Consider the following 16760-nt stretch of genomic DNA (forward strand, 5'->3'; position numbering starts at 1 on the left):
GATTAACAGATAAACGCTATCCATCTGTGCCAAGGTCCCAGCTCCTGGGCAAGGTGATGAAATTGAAATTTCAGCTTCAGGAGCTGAGATTATTTCTTTTTATAAATTAAACTTTCAGTCTTTCATCATGCCGAAAGGAAATTTGAAAACATCACCTACAAGATGTTGGCTGAAGTCAGGACATGCTGGAGCTGTAGATCAAATGAGATGAACTGCACCATGCATCTCAACGAGGACTTAATGAGAAGGGTTATTTCTACAAGAGCTTCTTCCTGGTTTATGGCTGGAGTGGTCTTTCACTGGCATATAAATCTGGCTGTTGGGGTAGAAGGTTTGGCAGAGGTTTCTTACTCCCAGAGGTGTAGGAGTCTCACAGACCAATGACATCATACCAAAGATAGGGGACATTTGACATCATACTGAGGATGGGAGACTCCCCACCACTGAATTGCCAGCAGAGGGTATTGTGGATCACCTTTAGAGGTGATTTGAAGGCTAGAAGATTGCAGAGTGCATCTGGCTGCTGGCACAGAGCAGTGAGCCCTGTAAATGTGCCGTATTGTCCCTGGGTGCTCCTGCTGCAGCCTCTTTTGCAGGGGTGGTTACAGGACAGGAGGACCTGACAATCTTCGAGAGTATACCTGCCTCATGCCTCCCATCAGGAGTGCTGTGATCACTGCAATCTCTACCTGATCGTTTGTTTTGTGCATTTTTCCAGTTCAGTGACTGAGGTGGAGGAGAAGGAAGCAAAACGCTCTGATAAAGTTCTCCAGGTGCTTGTGAGCAAAATCCTGTCTTGGAAAATGAATCCACTAATATTTTATGCAACCAAACATCTTAAAACACATGATGATGAATGTTCTCAGTAGATCTTCTCTATAAGATTATCTTCTTCTCAGAGCATGTTGGAGCCTGGATGTGTTAGGCTCCTGGCCCATGGAGCTTTGCTGAGGGGACACTTATTTTCTCAGCTCTGAGTGAGGAGCTTTGTCAGATAAAACTACAGCAAGCAGTTAGCAAAATTGTGATCACTTGCTTTGCCATCAGTGTGTGCATCTTCTTGAACAGAAAGATTTTGCAGCCATCACTTGGACACTTTCAACCCCCATACCATGCCAGTAGATTGTTCTGGCTTTTCTGTAATAAAGGAGCTCACTTTGGATCCTACTTATTTTAAGTATTCACTTCCTCTTACTATCGTCTTTTTTTTGTTTGTTTGTTTGGGGTTTTTCCCTTGAGAAAGTGAAAGTAATTTGCCTGTTCTTGCAAGATCTGATTTGCCTGCTCCCTTCCCCAGGACTGACACATGGCTGCTGGCACCGGGAGGTGACTAAGGGCTTTGCTGCAGCTAAACACCGAGCAGAGAGCCCCTTGCAAAGTTGTGTGTTATGTAGCGGGAAATGGTAAATATGATGAAACAGTTTCAGGGCTCAGCCTTTCAGCAGCCGATTACTCCCAGTCCAGGATGAATCACCCTGGAGCTGCTGCAACCTCAGGCAGGTGCCGCCTCCAGAGCCCTCCCACCACCTTCCCCACGGCCTTTCCCATCCCCTTGCAATGTTTTATCCAGCAGCAGCAGCAGCAGCAGCAGCAGCAGCAGCAGCAGCAGCAGCAGCAGCAGCAGCAGCCACACAGGCACTCTTCTCACTCAGCACTCTTCTCTCCCTTCAGTTCCAGCACAGTGGCTGGAGCCTGTCTGGCGTGGTGGGACATTGCCATGGACTTACTAGATAGCACCAGCAAAACAGGAGAGGGAACCTCTAGCTGGGAAGTTTTAGGGTCTCTCAACCATCTCCAGGTTTCCCTGAGCCTGTGCAATTTCCTGAGAGCAGAATCTGCTGCTGTTGGATATACCCCATTCTCTGGAGAGGCAGAGGGATTCAGCAACCCTAAAGCGATAAATCCAAGCTGAAGTAAAAGGGGCTGTAGGGTCAGCCTCACTCAGAGAAGCACAGAAACCACAATCACAGGGTAGGGGTGAGCTTGAAAGGGAGTTGATAATCCCAGTGAGTTCTGCAATCTGCTCATATGCTGCCCACATTGATGGCTGCTCTCTGGTCCTGGGGTTTAAGATGTCCATAGGGTGTTCCTGAGGAACTCAGAATCCCAGCTCATCCCTGCTTTGTCCTTATTGCATAAATGACCCCAAACCAACACACCTCTTGGGGTAGTAAGGGGTTGAACATGCTTATCTTCAGGTCTCCCATTGGCAGTATTCTGAAGACAACTTCCCTGCTTAGCATAGGTGCTGCCAAACAGTGTGGTTGGGAAATGTGTCCTCCTCTTCTTTGCACAACACCTTCTGGGTCCCCAGGGCTCTGCCTTGTCCCACTGTGCCATGAAAACTGGGATTAGTATCAGCTGCAGATCCTGTCCCACCTAGAGGCATCACCATCCACTTCTGGATATCCTGCTCACACCACTCTGAGATCTACTTGTAGCTTCAGAAAACAGACATTTGAGGGGCTGCTGCAGGGCAAGCTTGTGACTCAGTCCAGTTAAATGGTGGTCTGTGATTGAGCTGGAAGCTGTTTGAAACTGGGTCCATCAGCAAAGTTGGGTGATCAGAAGATGGTTGGTTTTATAGTTGGAGACAGGTTATGTAGAAAAAGAAATAAAAAGCCATCAATGATGTGATATTTGATTGATTTGTCCTGAATTCAATTGCTGTTCTTTCAATTCCCTAAGACTAAAATACAGTAAAATAGGGTTTTTTCAGCCTCCTTTTCTTTATAGAAAAAGATAAGATACCAAGCCAAGGTACTGAGCACTACCATGAGATCCTGGCTGCAAACCTAGCCCTCCACTCCTTTCCTCTTCCCATTGCCACACCAAGGGCTAGATGAAAAAGAAAGGTCCTTTTCAAAAGGACTCAACCAAACAGATTCACAATGTTGTGGTTCTGTACATAAAACTGAAAGGTTTATCAAAACCTGCTGTTGATATACCCTGTGCCATTTAAGCACATTTCTCAAGGAATGCTGCTATGTTTTAGAACACCAAATTTAAGAGCATCTTGTCATGCTCTATAAATAAAAACATTAGGGTATCTAAAAAGAAAGTAGTTTATTTTGACTATCCAGAATGAATGAATACTAGCAACCAAACTACATGAAAACACAACTAAAACTTTTCTGATCTGAAAGCATTCAGTTTTTCTCCCCAATAATCTCTTGGTTTCTTTTCTATACATTTTTATTATTAGTAACATGGCAGCTCTTTTTAAACTACATTTTGAGAAATAAGATTTCCTCATTGATAATCTCAAACCTTCAGAGCAAACCAGGAGTTCCCAACCAAAGAGCTCTTCCCATGTCAGCACAAGATGCGAAATTTTGAAATGCAACAAAAGTAAGGAGAGGTATTTAAATTCCTTTGAAAGAAAATGACTCCCTAAAATATTACTATCAAATGCAGAAGTACTAACATTTGTCAAAGCTGTCACCTCTTAGGACTGCTGTGACAGAGAGATCAGAGCAGGTGGAAGAATATGCAGAAGGCAAGGAATAAAAACTCTCTCTGACAAACAGAGGCAGAAGCCCTGGAGAGGGAATGGGCCAAGAAGGATACAAATACAAGTTTTGATCCTTCATTAAAATAATCATCAAATCAGAAGTGCTATGACCTGGCAGGTAAAAGCTTTATCTTATAAGCTGGGAGGGGGGTTTGAAATGTCCCTTGGTGATAAATAAGCAGGTTAGCAAAGGTGGGTGCATTTACCATGTGCACATTCTGAGGCTTCACCATCACTGCTCCTCTGTTTCATTTATCTCCTGGTTGAATTGGGAGCACCACGGAGGAGATCTGCCTGGGCTATCCACAGGTCTGCTCCAGGGCAAAATTGCCTTTAGGCCCTAAGTTCTGGTCCATCCTGCTTGGCTCCTGCCAGTCCCCTGAGAATCGGGGCAGGGCAGCACGTGGGCAGCTCTGCTGCTCCTCGCAGTGCCACAGCTACCCCAGCTCATGGGGTGGATCATGGGGAGCAATTTGGTGAGTTTTGCATCCAAAGCAGGGGCCAAAGTAAAAAATTTTCTCTTTCTCTCTTAGGTTCTCAGCGCAGTATGACAATGACACAAAATTAATAAAAAGTCTCTTTTAATCATAAATAAATAAAAGAGTGCAACAGTGAACCACATAGATTTCTGAAGTTTTTCCTCACAGTGTATCATTTCTCTCTTGAATTCAAAACCACCCACGAGTGAATTTGAATGAAAATCACTGAAAATATAAAAGCTCCAGAAGCATTTCTGAAGATTGAGAGAGGTGGACAACAAACAGATCATAAAGCTGCACGCAGTCGCCATAGCGACGGGGCTTCCGAAAGGACACGGGGGAGCCTCAGCCTTCAGGAGCATCACCAACCTCCACCACACCAGGAGAAGCAGGAGCATCCCAAAAGCAAGGCTGGGAGCTGTCCTTCAAAGGGAGGATGTCCCTTCAGGGAGCCAGGTGGGAGACTGTGCAGACAGTCCTTCCTGCTGCCCCCCTTGCCCAAAGAATTACTGAGCAGATGTGGAGAGTTTGGGATCTTGGGAAGAGACCTTCAGAAACATGGCTTTAGGACAGAGATTGAGTTGTCTGGGCTTACCTCAAGCAGTGAGGATGGGAGATGGTCTCAGTGTCTTCAGCAGCCCAAATTTCTATTTGAGACTGAGACCTGAAGAACTTGAAAAAAATAAATACATTAACAGCCAACAGAGGCCAGAAATCAACCAGCTTGGCTCCAAAAAATCTTCTCTGTCATGCACTGATGAAAAAAAAGAGCACTGAACACTTCTGGCTCCAAAAAATCTTCTCTGTCATGCACTGATGAAAAAAAGAGCACTGAACACTTCTGACTCCGGCATGGGGCACTGTTCACAGAAGACTCTCATAGGGTAAAAACAAGATGAGTAAGGGAAAGGGTTGCTCTGCTACCTAATAAATAGTAAAAGCTATTGATAATTACTTCCAGTGAAGTCAAAGTCCTTAATACTTTTTTTATTATCAGCCTACAGTGAATAAACTGCTACCAAATAGACAGTGAAGAAAGGGAATGAGATGCAATCCTGAAAGAAAACAGTGGTTAGGGAGCACACAGACGAGGTAAATGTTTTCAATTTTGTTGTGCAGGAGCAATTTCACCCAGCACTAACTGACAGTAGTGGTTAATTTGGGGAGTTAGTGATGGATATGCCAGGACCCCCCAAGTTTAAAAAGGCCAAAGGAGTTCCTTTGAAGAGAAAAGGGAAGACAAGAGAAACCAAGGGAATCATAGACCAGTCAGCCTAGCTGTAACTCTTCAAAATAAATAATTTATTTATTTGTAAACATCCAGGAGATGACAAAGAGATGAGAAGCCAACTTGGATTTGTGAAGACCAAGCCATACCACACCAACTAGCCTTCCTCCCAAAGCAAACTAACAGCAGAACTCCAGAGGTGCAGCAGCTCAGCTCCACAGGCTGTGGCCCAGTCTCATGCAATATCCTGCTAAAGCAGGCAGAAAAACACGCTTGATAAAATTAGTGGAGGGCTAGTGGCAAAGCCCTGTGCTGATCTGGACTTTAAAGGTAAATTATTTTCCAAATGAAAGGGTGGACCAAGTGAGAGTGAGCCAGGATCTGTCCTGGTCACAGGCCTTTACATGGCTTCATGTAAATTATTTGCCTGAAAAATCAGGTTGACTAAACCTGCAGATGACCCAAAGCTGTGTCATGCTACAAATAACAAAGATAACTCTCCCTAAAAATAATATGAAAGAGGCTTTATAAAACAAAATAAGATATTCAAATTTCAGCTATGCTTACTAATAGCATCTTGGAAAGACTGAATATACATATAGATGAGATCAGTCAAAATCCTTAGCTACATATCACCCTAAATCAGGAAATTACTTTCTACCAGAGCACTGTGCAGAGCTCACCCCCTGATTTGTGCTGTCTCTGCAAAAGGAGAACCAGAGCATCTTTTATTTTGCATTTTAATTTTTTATTTTTAAGGCCCGCATATTGCCTCAGGCATGCTATAACTCACATTGGTGACAAAGAAATGTGAAAAGCCTTCCACTACATTACCAGCAAGCCTGGGGCCTCCATGAACTGGGAATTCAAATACATTTCAACCCTTGCTTGGACTGGACATTGTGGAATGAGAATATATCCAAAGTAGAGTCAATACTGAGAAAACTTTAATGGTCAAATAGTAATTAATTTAACAGTGTTTTGTAGGTTTAGATAGAAGCCATGACAGTAAGGGAAAAAATTTCCCCAAGTTAGTCTTTTCCATTAAGAAATTCACAATATTGTAACTGTAGGAAGAACTAGCACAAGGAAACTGTACCAAGGAGAAAGTGTGCTAAGCAGGACACCAGGTATTCTTCTGAAAGCTGGGATACTTCCACTGGCAGCATGTGATACTCCCTTTACCTCTGCTCCAAGACAAACTTCCACCTTACTGGCAAGGCTTCCTCCTACACATCTGCACTTTATATTACAGATATATGATCAAAACTGATCAGGCAAAATTAAAGGTCACTTGCTGGTGGGACTTCCTGACACAGCTCATGAGGGACCTGGATGACAGATAGCATCCAAAGCACCAGGGTTCACAACTGGCCTCACAGCCCTACAGTGTGAACCCAAGGCTGATTTAAGTAGAAGTACAAATAATAATGATACAAGAAACATCATCCACTACCCAAAATAAAAACATGAACATGCTGCTTTGGTCTGGATAACACACATAGAGGAAGATGAGCTAGACTTGAGGGAAGGCTCTCACGGGGCTGGGCAGGCTGCAGCCTGCTCTGGGGCCACGTCAGACTCCAGGCTGTGTGCCCAGAGGAAGCCTTCAGTGCTGTGCTTGGTGTAATGAAGAAATATGGATGTGAATTAAACCCTCCAAGGAATGATGAAATTACGCTGTTTGTTTTTACCTTTGTTTTAATTAATCAATGCTATCTCTTCTTGGTTTTCTCTTGGTATGAATGGGTGACCAGGTGTGCTTGTGTAAAAAATACCCTTGGAGGAATACTAAAACAAAGTAGTAAATTAGTTAAGATGGCAGGTTTTGGAGCTGAAAACAAGATTATTCAGAAGTAGCCAGGCTTACCTAACCACCTCTTCTACTTTGGCAGTGGGGAAAAACTGGGCCACTTGTGAAACAGGGTATATATAGACAATAAATATTAATACATTTTAAAGTAAAATTAAGGTTTAAGAAAGACGTGTTAAAGGAAAGTTACCGTGGTGATGCCTGTCACATTATATCCCCAAACACAGTGAAAACAAGATTACCATATGAGCTGGGTCATACAGCTTGACAAAAAATCCAAAGAAGACTGGATATCCTCCTTCGAAGCAGGAGAGGTATCTCCTTCAATATCCTTTTGTCGTTCAAAGGCCTATGTTCTTCACTGCTGGAAAGCTCACTGGGGTTTTAGCCTGAAAAGACTCTGCCTCCTCCTTGAAATCTTCCTAGACAAGATTAAAATCTAAGTAATTCCTTCAGTGGCAACCTCACAAGTCACTTTGATAGATACAGAACCTGTTGGTCAGCTATTTGAATCTACTGATTTATTGATTTGATCTTAATCGTGATCTCGGTGTGATCACTTAATTGATCTGCCTTAATACTTAATTAGCTTAGTAGAAATAATGAAGTAATCTACTGATATCCTTGCTCAGGTGTTCCTTCATGTGATCATCCTTTTTAATCACCTCTGCAGGGAATATACAAGGTAGGTTTACACTATTAAATAGTCACTGAGGTCACAAACCTGAGGGCAGGAGTAAATTTGGGTAGGGCATATGCCAGCAGCTCAGCTCTGCATCTCTCCAGCCAGCACCTCATATACCCTGTGAATAAACTCATCACCAGGCATGTTTGGTCTCCCAAAGATCTTGCTGCATTGCTGAATGAAGGCCAAGGAGGGCTTTGTCTCAGAAGCAGTCAAACATTTCAAGGATGTCTTTCTCCATGGTTCACAACCAAAGAGGAGTGGATAGGGCATCCTGGGGCCCACAGTGGATGATTTATCCTCCCTTAGCCTTCACTCATGAGCACAGAAAGCTCTGACTCTTAAAGTCCTTAGGGAAAAAGTTGTGACTGAATTAAACAGAAAGTAAGATTTTGAACTGTAAGATTTTGAACAATACAGAACTGGGGCAACAAGCATCCCATACTGTTCTTTATTTTTTGCATTGTCACAGTTCTTGGATACCAGGAGAGATCACACACTCCTGTGGGATAGGTGACACACAAAAACCAAGTCTCGATGGACTTCTATGTGAGGTGAATGGGTGGTGGAAGGAAATGAACAGCTGAAATCACACAAAATCACTCAGTATTTGCACCTTGCTAGTTAAAATTTGAGCAGAAGAGCTGAGACTTCCTGCTTGTCACACAATGTGAGTGAACAGAGAAGGAACTGGGCTGGTGCCCATGGAGTAACCCACCATCGTAGCATGAGTTCCCACTGCTCCCAGTGCCCAGGCAACTCTTTTCAGGATTGATGCTTTCAAATTCAGGTCAAATGCATAACCACAACAGAATGAGCAGAAAAAGTATAAAGAAAAAAAAAAAAAAGAAAGGAAAAAAAACAGCTTGAAAAGCTCATATTACCAACCCTGAGTGGGTAAGGGATCCAGCTTTCCTTACCATTCAGTTAGCTAATTTTGTTCTTTATGAATATTGCTGTTAGCTTTGTGAGAAAGTCAGGAGACATCATCTGAACTGGCTTAGGAATTATAAACAAGCATTTTCATTTTTATTTAAACTGGAGAAGCTGCTAGAGGCCTGTTTTGAAGCCAGTTTAAGCCCATGGAAGGATTTAATCGGGCTTTGTTTGCAGGCGTGGCGGCACCCTCTTTTAAAGTCATTCGTCTGCTCATAATCAAGCCTTGCCCCCGTCAGATTTTAACCACTGCTGCCTAGGTTAGGCACGGGGATGGGCTGGGGACGGTCCCTGGTCCCTGCTGTAGTCACATACCACTCGTGTGGTGCTGGCGTTGGAAGCCAGGCTGCTTCACTGTTTCCACTGCCGACTGTTTGCAAACGCAGGAGAGGAGCTGGGAATGAACAGAGCAATGCAGAGTCGGGGAGGGAGGGGTTTGGTGGCTGGGCTGGAGTTAGTCACCGCAGACTTCCATTTCCAGATCGTGAGGAAGGACTCAAGCCATTTTAGGCATTTTCTTGGACTTCCTTCTCTGCTTTTAATTGAAATACCCAGGAGGGATGGAGGAATCCACAGGCCTATTTTGCACTGATGTGGGATCCTTCTGTGCAAGCACAGACGTGCTCCCCCTTCATATTGTAGAGTCAGACCACTGTTGTTAGTCCTTGGCTCAGTTCCTGTGCATGGCAACAGGGAATCTTCCACACATCTCACCTTCTGGAAGCTGATGCACTCCTCTGTGGAAGATGCTCACCGTGGTGAAAATAATTTTTAAAGAATTTTCTTGCAGAACCTAACTATGCTGGGATGGCTTGACTATTCAAAACAAAACAAATTTAATTCTGATACCTCTGAGGTATATAAATATACATATACATTTATCCATATGTATCTGTAAGTGGCACAGATAGGAAGACATATGAACCAGCAAATTGCAAAATCACAAGAGGCTTTGAACACCCATGCTCCTTTTCAGCAGGACCTCAGATGCCTACATCTAGCAGAGTAAACAAGAAAAAACCCTGCATACTGCCAAGACAACTGACACATCCAGCTGCCAGACTTTTCACTATGCTTCTCATTCTGGTGTTGTAAGTTTTGCATCTCCCCTTGTCCAGCAGCTCTGTCCTTTTTGCCAGAGCAGCTGTTTGGGACATCACCCCCAGGATGTCCTGGGGGGGCAGGCAGCAGGCATGCTAGGAGCACATCCAGCATGGCCAGGCAAAGTCCCCTCTGTCCATTCCCAAACATGGGGCCCATGCTCACCGTGCAGGGCAGCAGCAGCAGCAGCAAAAATGGGATTTTTTTTGTGTGGTTGATGTTACAAAGCTTTTTTTCTCCTGCTGAGACAAAAGAATTTTCTCTGTCCAGGGGAGCTCAGTGTCCTGGTCACCCAGAGAAGCTTCTCCTGGGCTTGGTGCTTGGCTTAGCAGCACCGTGCAGAATGTCCATGGCCAAGCCCCTTCACAAAGGGACCAAACATCTGCACAAAATGCTTATTTATCACATGGTGAAAGAATCAATATTTCTGGCCTTTTGTGATGCTGATTGTGCACCTCCAGCTTTGTGTTCTGCTTTCTTGAAGCTGATTCTTAATTAGCAACAAAATTGCAGTCACAGAAACACTGAGGACAAAGGAGTAACATCAACCTTGAAATTGTTACTTTTATGACCACTAGAAAAGCTCTCTGCCTTCCCCTAAAAGCTACTTAAATGTTTCTTCACTTCTAAAGAATGATAAACAAGTCCTTGCTAACAGAGTATCGTGACAACCTCGACCTTCCTTTCCCATTGGGGCCCGCTGGTGTAAGGAATGATTACCAGTCCAGCCATCTCAAAAGGTTTTAATTTTACTCCCAGGTGGTTGCACCTTTATTGTGGTGCCTGTGCTGGACTGGGTGACTGGCCTTTCCCTGACACCCCACTGGCGTAGTTTGTGACCACCTCCACTGGATCTGGAGCATCCTGAATGCACTGAATCTGGAGAAGCATCCTGTGGCACCCTTCTCCCATGTCTGTCCTGCAATCAGGAAGGCATCTGAGATGGCAAAAGAGGTTGGAATAAGTATCTCAAATCAGCCCATCAACCTCTGCCCTGCTAAAATGATCTTTCCAGGGCTTGAGGCAATGTAGGAGCACAAGGAGAAAAAGTGTGCTGCTGGGGTGCTGCCACAGCTTCTGCATTCTGGCTGCTCTCTTGGTGCCTCTAATGCCTTTAATGCACCATCAGGGGTGATGCTCCCTTCTCCAAGGCTTCCAGGCCTCACATGAGGGACAGGCAGGGAATGAGAACTGAGTATCTGGTGCTGCCTGATGTCAGCATCCCTTGCTACAAGAGACAAAAAAAAAAAAAAAAAAACAAAAAAAAACCCCACCACAAACAAACCCACAAAAACAAAAACAAACAAACAACCAAACAACTTGTAGGTGATTAAATGTGAGGGTTCACAAGCACAAGGAAGCTTCTGAGAAGAGAAGTGATAAGTCTGTGTAAATTAGGAAGGTAGGTAACTGAGGATTAACCCTATTGCTTTACACACAGTGGTGGCATTAGAATCAATTGTATTCTGATGTTTGTGGTTAATAATTGACTTCTACTTCTGCAGGAAGAAGGAAAGAATTCATGCCAAAAAACCAAGAATGTACAAGATCTTTTTAGAGAAAAGCAGAAAAAGGAAAAAGAAAAAAGAAACCAACCAGACCCATATTTCCTGTGGATTTTTTTTCTTCCATGGCAGCTGCAAAACCAGTTCATTTTGTGTTAAGTAAGTGTATTATCCTGTGAACAACGAGTCCCATTAGCTCTGTCAGAAGGCCAATACCCTCTATACTAAAAACCTCTTGATTCAGTACATTTCCCTGTCACAGAGTAAATTTCTGCTTGACCCCATTGAAGAAATTACTTTAAATCTCGAAACATAAAAATTATTACAGCAAGAAAAAAAAGTTACCTTTTTCCTCTCGTTGCATTTTGATTGCAGACATCAAACACCACATTGCAGTTCAGCATATAGAAGAATGTTGTAGCAAGTAAAAAAAATCAATTAAGAAATACTGAGGGAAAAAAACAAGAAAGGAAGGGATTGTATGGCAGTAATAAATGTATTCTGTTCTTTATAAACACATGTGTGCTGTGGATTTGTGTCTGTGGGACAATTCAGGAAACAAATGAAAAGATAAGTTTTGGGTTGAAACTCAGCAGATTTCAAAGTGCATTGTTTATACCCTCTGCAGTGCAATAAAGCTTATCAAGAACTTTTCCATTGGATACAAGAGTCAAAAGAAATAAGAGGAATGTGAACAGTATGCTTCCTTTGGGTTGCTACAATATCTGTAATTCTTTCAGCACAGATTTCCCATGTTAGCTTAAGCTCTGTCTCACAACGATCATTTTTAGCAGATAATCATAAATACTTTGCTGAGCTGACTGAGTTGTTCAGAAATTTGCCATCATTTCACTCTCCACAAGCTCAAAGCATGTGGCAAGTTCAAGGGCCCTTAATTAAAAATATAATACTTTCATTCTAGAAGCTCTTGCTTGCATCCTGGTAATACTCTGGGATAAATCAACTGCTGATGTAAATGCAATTAATTTCAGTGTAATTTCATTTAGAAGCAACAAGAGTACTACATTTTATTTAATGATTTGAATGTGCTTTCTGTAACGAGGAGTAGGATCACCTCCCCCTTACAGAGGGGAGAGCTGAGCCTGGGAAGTGAGAGGCAGAGATTTGACCAGCCCTTGGTAAAAGCTGGGAGAGCATGCAAGCCTCTCACTCGGATCCACATTTGTGCTTTCAGCATGAACCAGGACATGGAAATGACACACAAAGCACCACACATTTCAAGCACGAGATTTGGCTCTAGATCACCAGACCTCAAAGCTGCAATATTTCCTAGGCAGAATGTACTTCTGCCCCTCTCTTAAATTGAGAGGTCAATTTTTGTCTTCTTTTCCTATTTTGCTCTTGTAAAGGAAGACAGCATGGCATGTTTGTTAGAACTATAATGTTGCATTTGCTAATTAAATAAAGCGGGGTTTTTTGGGAGAACTTCTTTTAAGCAAAACCATGTGTTCCAGGGAGGAAACATTCTTCTGGTAAACAGCTGAGCCCTTAACATTTAGCAACATAACTCTGTGTTTGCAGCTATTGAAAACTGTGTGACCGAGGAAGCCTGTGTTTCTGAGACTGAGGACTGAAAGCATTTTGCTTGCTGTCAGAACGCCAGCCCTTTCTTTTATGTATACACTAAAAGCAAGCATGAACCAACTATTGGATGGTTGCTTCTTATGGTTTTAATAAAATTTGTCTCATATCAAATCGCTGCTGGGTTTTAATGTTGACGCCGCGCTGAGCAATGTTCTCTGCTCTGGCACAGCTGGCTCTTGCTTTCCAGAAATATAGCTGCACCCTGGCATTACTTGCAAAAATTGCAGCCTTAAATAATTTCCTCATCCCTCTGGCCTGTGCCAGAAGGACCCTCCATGCACAGATCTCCTTGCTGGTACAAAGAAGGGGGTCATTCCTCCTCCCCCCACAGCTGCTGTGTGAGCAGAGCTGTGGTGACAGGAGGTAGCTAGGGAACAGAAGTTACCTGCCAGACATGAACAGCAGCCCTGGAAAGCTCAGGGAAAAAAGATAATAGAGCTGGAAACAGCAAGCAGAAACAGGACTGAGAGAATGGGAGTGCCCTGTACCTGGCTCTTGCTTTCCATTCCAAGAGTCCACCTCTTTCAGAGACACTCGAAGGGCCACAGGGCTGTGGGTCAAATCCTGCTGAGGGGGAGCAGGGAAGTTTTATTTGGTATAAGAGATTTCCTGAGCAGCATTAGGAAGTGGGGGAGGCTGGCTGGGTGACTTTGAGATCTTACACTGCTTCTCCATCCAGCAGCTGGAAGGTGAAGGCCACAGTCCCAGCTCCCTCTGGGCCGAGGGAGATGATCATTGCTCATCTCACTGAAGCTGGGCTGCTGAGCTCTGGGCATCACATTGACCTTTGCAGTACAAAGGGATCTTATCTCATTCTTTGTAGCCCTCAAAGCAGCTGGGCATGCTAACAAATTTCAGTAACTACGAGCTAAGGCCAAACAAGATCCCACGATAAAACTTCAAGGCTCTGCATTCCTCTCTTATTGCTTTCCTGAGCAGATTCTCATTTTAACTGGACTTATGGTACTTTCATCCTTAAGTAACTTTCAACTTAAGTTATCTTAAAGTACATAACAACTACTGTAATTACTGACAATAATGAGCTAATCAATTCTTCTAGGTATTATTTTCAAGGGATAAATATTACTATCCTTGCTGTAAGAATGGGGAAACTGAAGCAAAGAGGACAAGTTTTTGGATGAATAGGTGTGTTTTACTTTTAGAATTATAATATCCTCCTGGTTTTATTTGTATAGGTTTATGTATTTGCTTCTTAGTATGCTTTATGTTCTCTTATTGCTTTCCAGTAATGTTACTTGTCATAGGTTGTGTGTGTGTACTAAGGTTCATTTAAGAAAACTGCAGTGATTTCAGAAAACTTAAGAGATATTGAAGAGTTTTTTGTCATTGTTTATATATACATGTTTGATTTATCATAACCCTATTTTCCTGGTTTTTCCTTCTCTTCCTCCTTCTTTTATTTTTGATGCTATTTTTTTTAGAAAAATACTGCAAATAACGTTTTCCATTTATTTTCCATATACTTCAGCTTGCATTTAAATCTCTAATATGGAAAACCAATTGAATATGACCTTCTAATGTCTAAAGAACTAAGATATTCTACTGGGTAGGAAGCTTGCAAGGCAGAACTATGGCTTTACTAAAGTATCAGTTAATCACTTATAATTAATATTCAGAAGACATATGTTGCTTTGGTAGCATTTATCTAAGAGTTTAAATTTCCCACAGTTCAGGTATGCATCCCTGAACCCTTTTCAAGGAAGATAGACAGGGAGCCAGACCAGAGGCTTAACTGCACCATTACCAAAAAAAAAAGAAAAAAAAAAAAAAGACTTTATTTTGTTGTCAGGTGAACTGAATGGTAGGATCTAGTTGTTTAGTAAGGGCCTGACTTCTAAAAGCATTTAGGTGTTTATGTGCACTTCAGCATCTTTATAAAGCCAGCAAGTTAAAATAAGTCTCAGCTGTGTTAAAAAATTCCTTCACTAACAAGGGAAACAACAATCTGAACAAGCTGAAAAAAAATTGAGGTAATATAAAACCTCTATAACTGGAATATTTTGGGAAATTTAGAAACAATAAAAGGCAAAAACCTGTGAGAACCACTAACATAGTTTCTAAGGTGTCACTGTTAAGTTTTAGGCTGTTAGCTCTGACAACTTTAGTTCTGATACTTTCTGCTCTCTCAGTTTATTTTCCTGAGGCTTATTTGTCATTTGCAAGGCTCCCTCCACCTCTCTTAGGGTGTTGCCCATACCTTCCAGACTTTTCAGGAAGGCTAATCAAATCTTTGGGCAATTTTGGAGTGGTTTGTGTTTCCCTTTTTGTGCTGGGGGAGACAAGAACAATCTTACTTAAAATAAAACCCAAACAAGGGAAGCTGAAGAGTGGGAGTATGTGAGGGAGCTGGTGGATAACTTACAGGGCTGTGAATCCCCTCCTGTCTGTAGGCTCCTCTTGTAGGCTGCAGTATGGACTCTGTGTTTAGTCTAGGCTCTTCCCAAATACCTGCTGCGGCTCTTACGTGGATTGCAGAGGGCTCGGCCCTGAGGGTGAGCGGCAAGGGAAGTGCTCCTCGCAAATGTCCGGTTTTGGATCAACATCCCCTGATTCTCCGTCAAAAACATGCACGTGCCTGCATTTCCCTTCCACTCCTATCTCGTAATGGTGTGCGGCCCGACGGAGTCCAAACGCACCGAAGGGAAATGCCGGGATGGGGCATTTCTTCACGGAGGAGCCCTCAGATATTTGAGGAAAACTAGTGGCGGGCCCGTAACCTCTGGGACGGCTCGGGGGCTGAGAGGGCTGGCGAAGGACCGCGCCAGTGTCACCTGTGCCTGCGACAGCCCCTCTGAGGGGCGGGAGCGCTGTCAGGACTCTGCGATCCCTCACACCGTGCCCTGCGCCATCCCCGGCACACGGGGGGCTCTGGCAGAGAGCGCGGGGCTTGTGGGCTTATTTACCCTTTGGCGTAAAAGTGTGGCGTTTGGGGGTTTTTGTTTGTTTTGTAACGCCGGCGGGAGTCTGAGGCAGCTCTGGGCAACCCCGGGATGGGCAGTAGAGAGCGCCCCCAGATGAGGAGGAATTTATTCACAGAAAGGGCAATTCGGCATTGGGAGCTGCCCGGGGAGGTGGTGGAGTCTCTCTCCCTGGGGGTGTTTAACGAAAAACTGGACGTGGCACTCAGTGCCATGGGCTGGCTGACATGGTGGCGTTCGGTCACAGGTTGGACTCGATGGTCTCAGAGGTCTTTTCTAATCTAATTTATTCTGCGATTGTGTGATTCTCACATCTACTCGCCCACCTTGGGGACCTCGGGATGCGGGCCCCGTTCCCCGGCCCCTTGGCCCGCTGGCCGGGGGCGGCCGGCCCGGGCTGCCATGTCTGTGGCGCAGCACGGCCCGGGACCGGCGGCAGGAGCGCCCCGCCCGCCGGCGCCGCGGGGAACCGGCCGGGAGCCGGCGGCCGAGAGGGAAGGAAGGAGGGAGGGCGGCGGCGAAAGAACCGCGCTCTTCCCGCCAGCGCCTCAGCCCACCGGGCCGGGCAGCGAGCACGGGGTCGTGCAGCAGACCGGGGCGGCTACAGGGTCCGGCCAGGCTCCTCTGGGCCTACGCGGCGCACTTTTGGGCCGACAGATAAGGGCGTGTGGGGCGGGGCAGGAAGAAGGAGCCTTTTTTTTTTTTTTTTTTTTCATTTTTTAAGGGAAAAACCCTTCGCCTTTAAGGGGCGGGGCCTCTGGAGTTTGCGGAAGAGGCCGGAGAAATGCGAGTGCTGACTGGATAAACGCGGTCTCGTGACGGCGGCCGGGGCGGTGCCGCTCCCCCTACCCCGCCGGCGCCCCGCGTTCCATTGTGTGCGCTAGCGCCGCCGGGCCCCGCCCCGCCGTGTCCCCGCCCGCAGGAGTGACCACGCCCCCGGCGGCGGCCCCGCCCC

At 44.6% G+C, this 16760-nt stretch overlaps 1 long non-coding RNA gene across 2 annotated transcripts; it reads right to left on the bottom strand.

Moving 5' to 3' along the window:
- Positions 1-1585: 1585 nt before the first annotated feature.
- On the bottom strand, positions 1586-16626 carry LOC143694119 (uncharacterized). Of its 2 annotated transcripts, XR_013182348.1 has the most exons (4): positions 15250-16626; positions 11607-11709; positions 4589-4665; positions 1586-2538 (listed from the first exon to the last, which is right to left on the bottom strand). It is a non-coding gene; the product is annotated as an uncharacterized LOC143694119 (long non-coding RNA). The 2 variants fall into 2 exon arrangements; XR_013182347.1 differs by lacking the exon at positions 1586-2538 and having other exon boundaries at positions 3860-4665.
- Between the last annotated feature and the right edge of the window lie 134 nt (positions 16627-16760).

Source organism: Agelaius phoeniceus, chromosome 5, assembly GCF_051311805.1.
Source record: "Agelaius phoeniceus isolate bAgePho1 chromosome 5, bAgePho1.hap1, whole genome shotgun sequence".
Taxonomy (NCBI): domain Eukaryota; kingdom Metazoa; phylum Chordata; class Aves; order Passeriformes; family Icteridae; genus Agelaius; species Agelaius phoeniceus.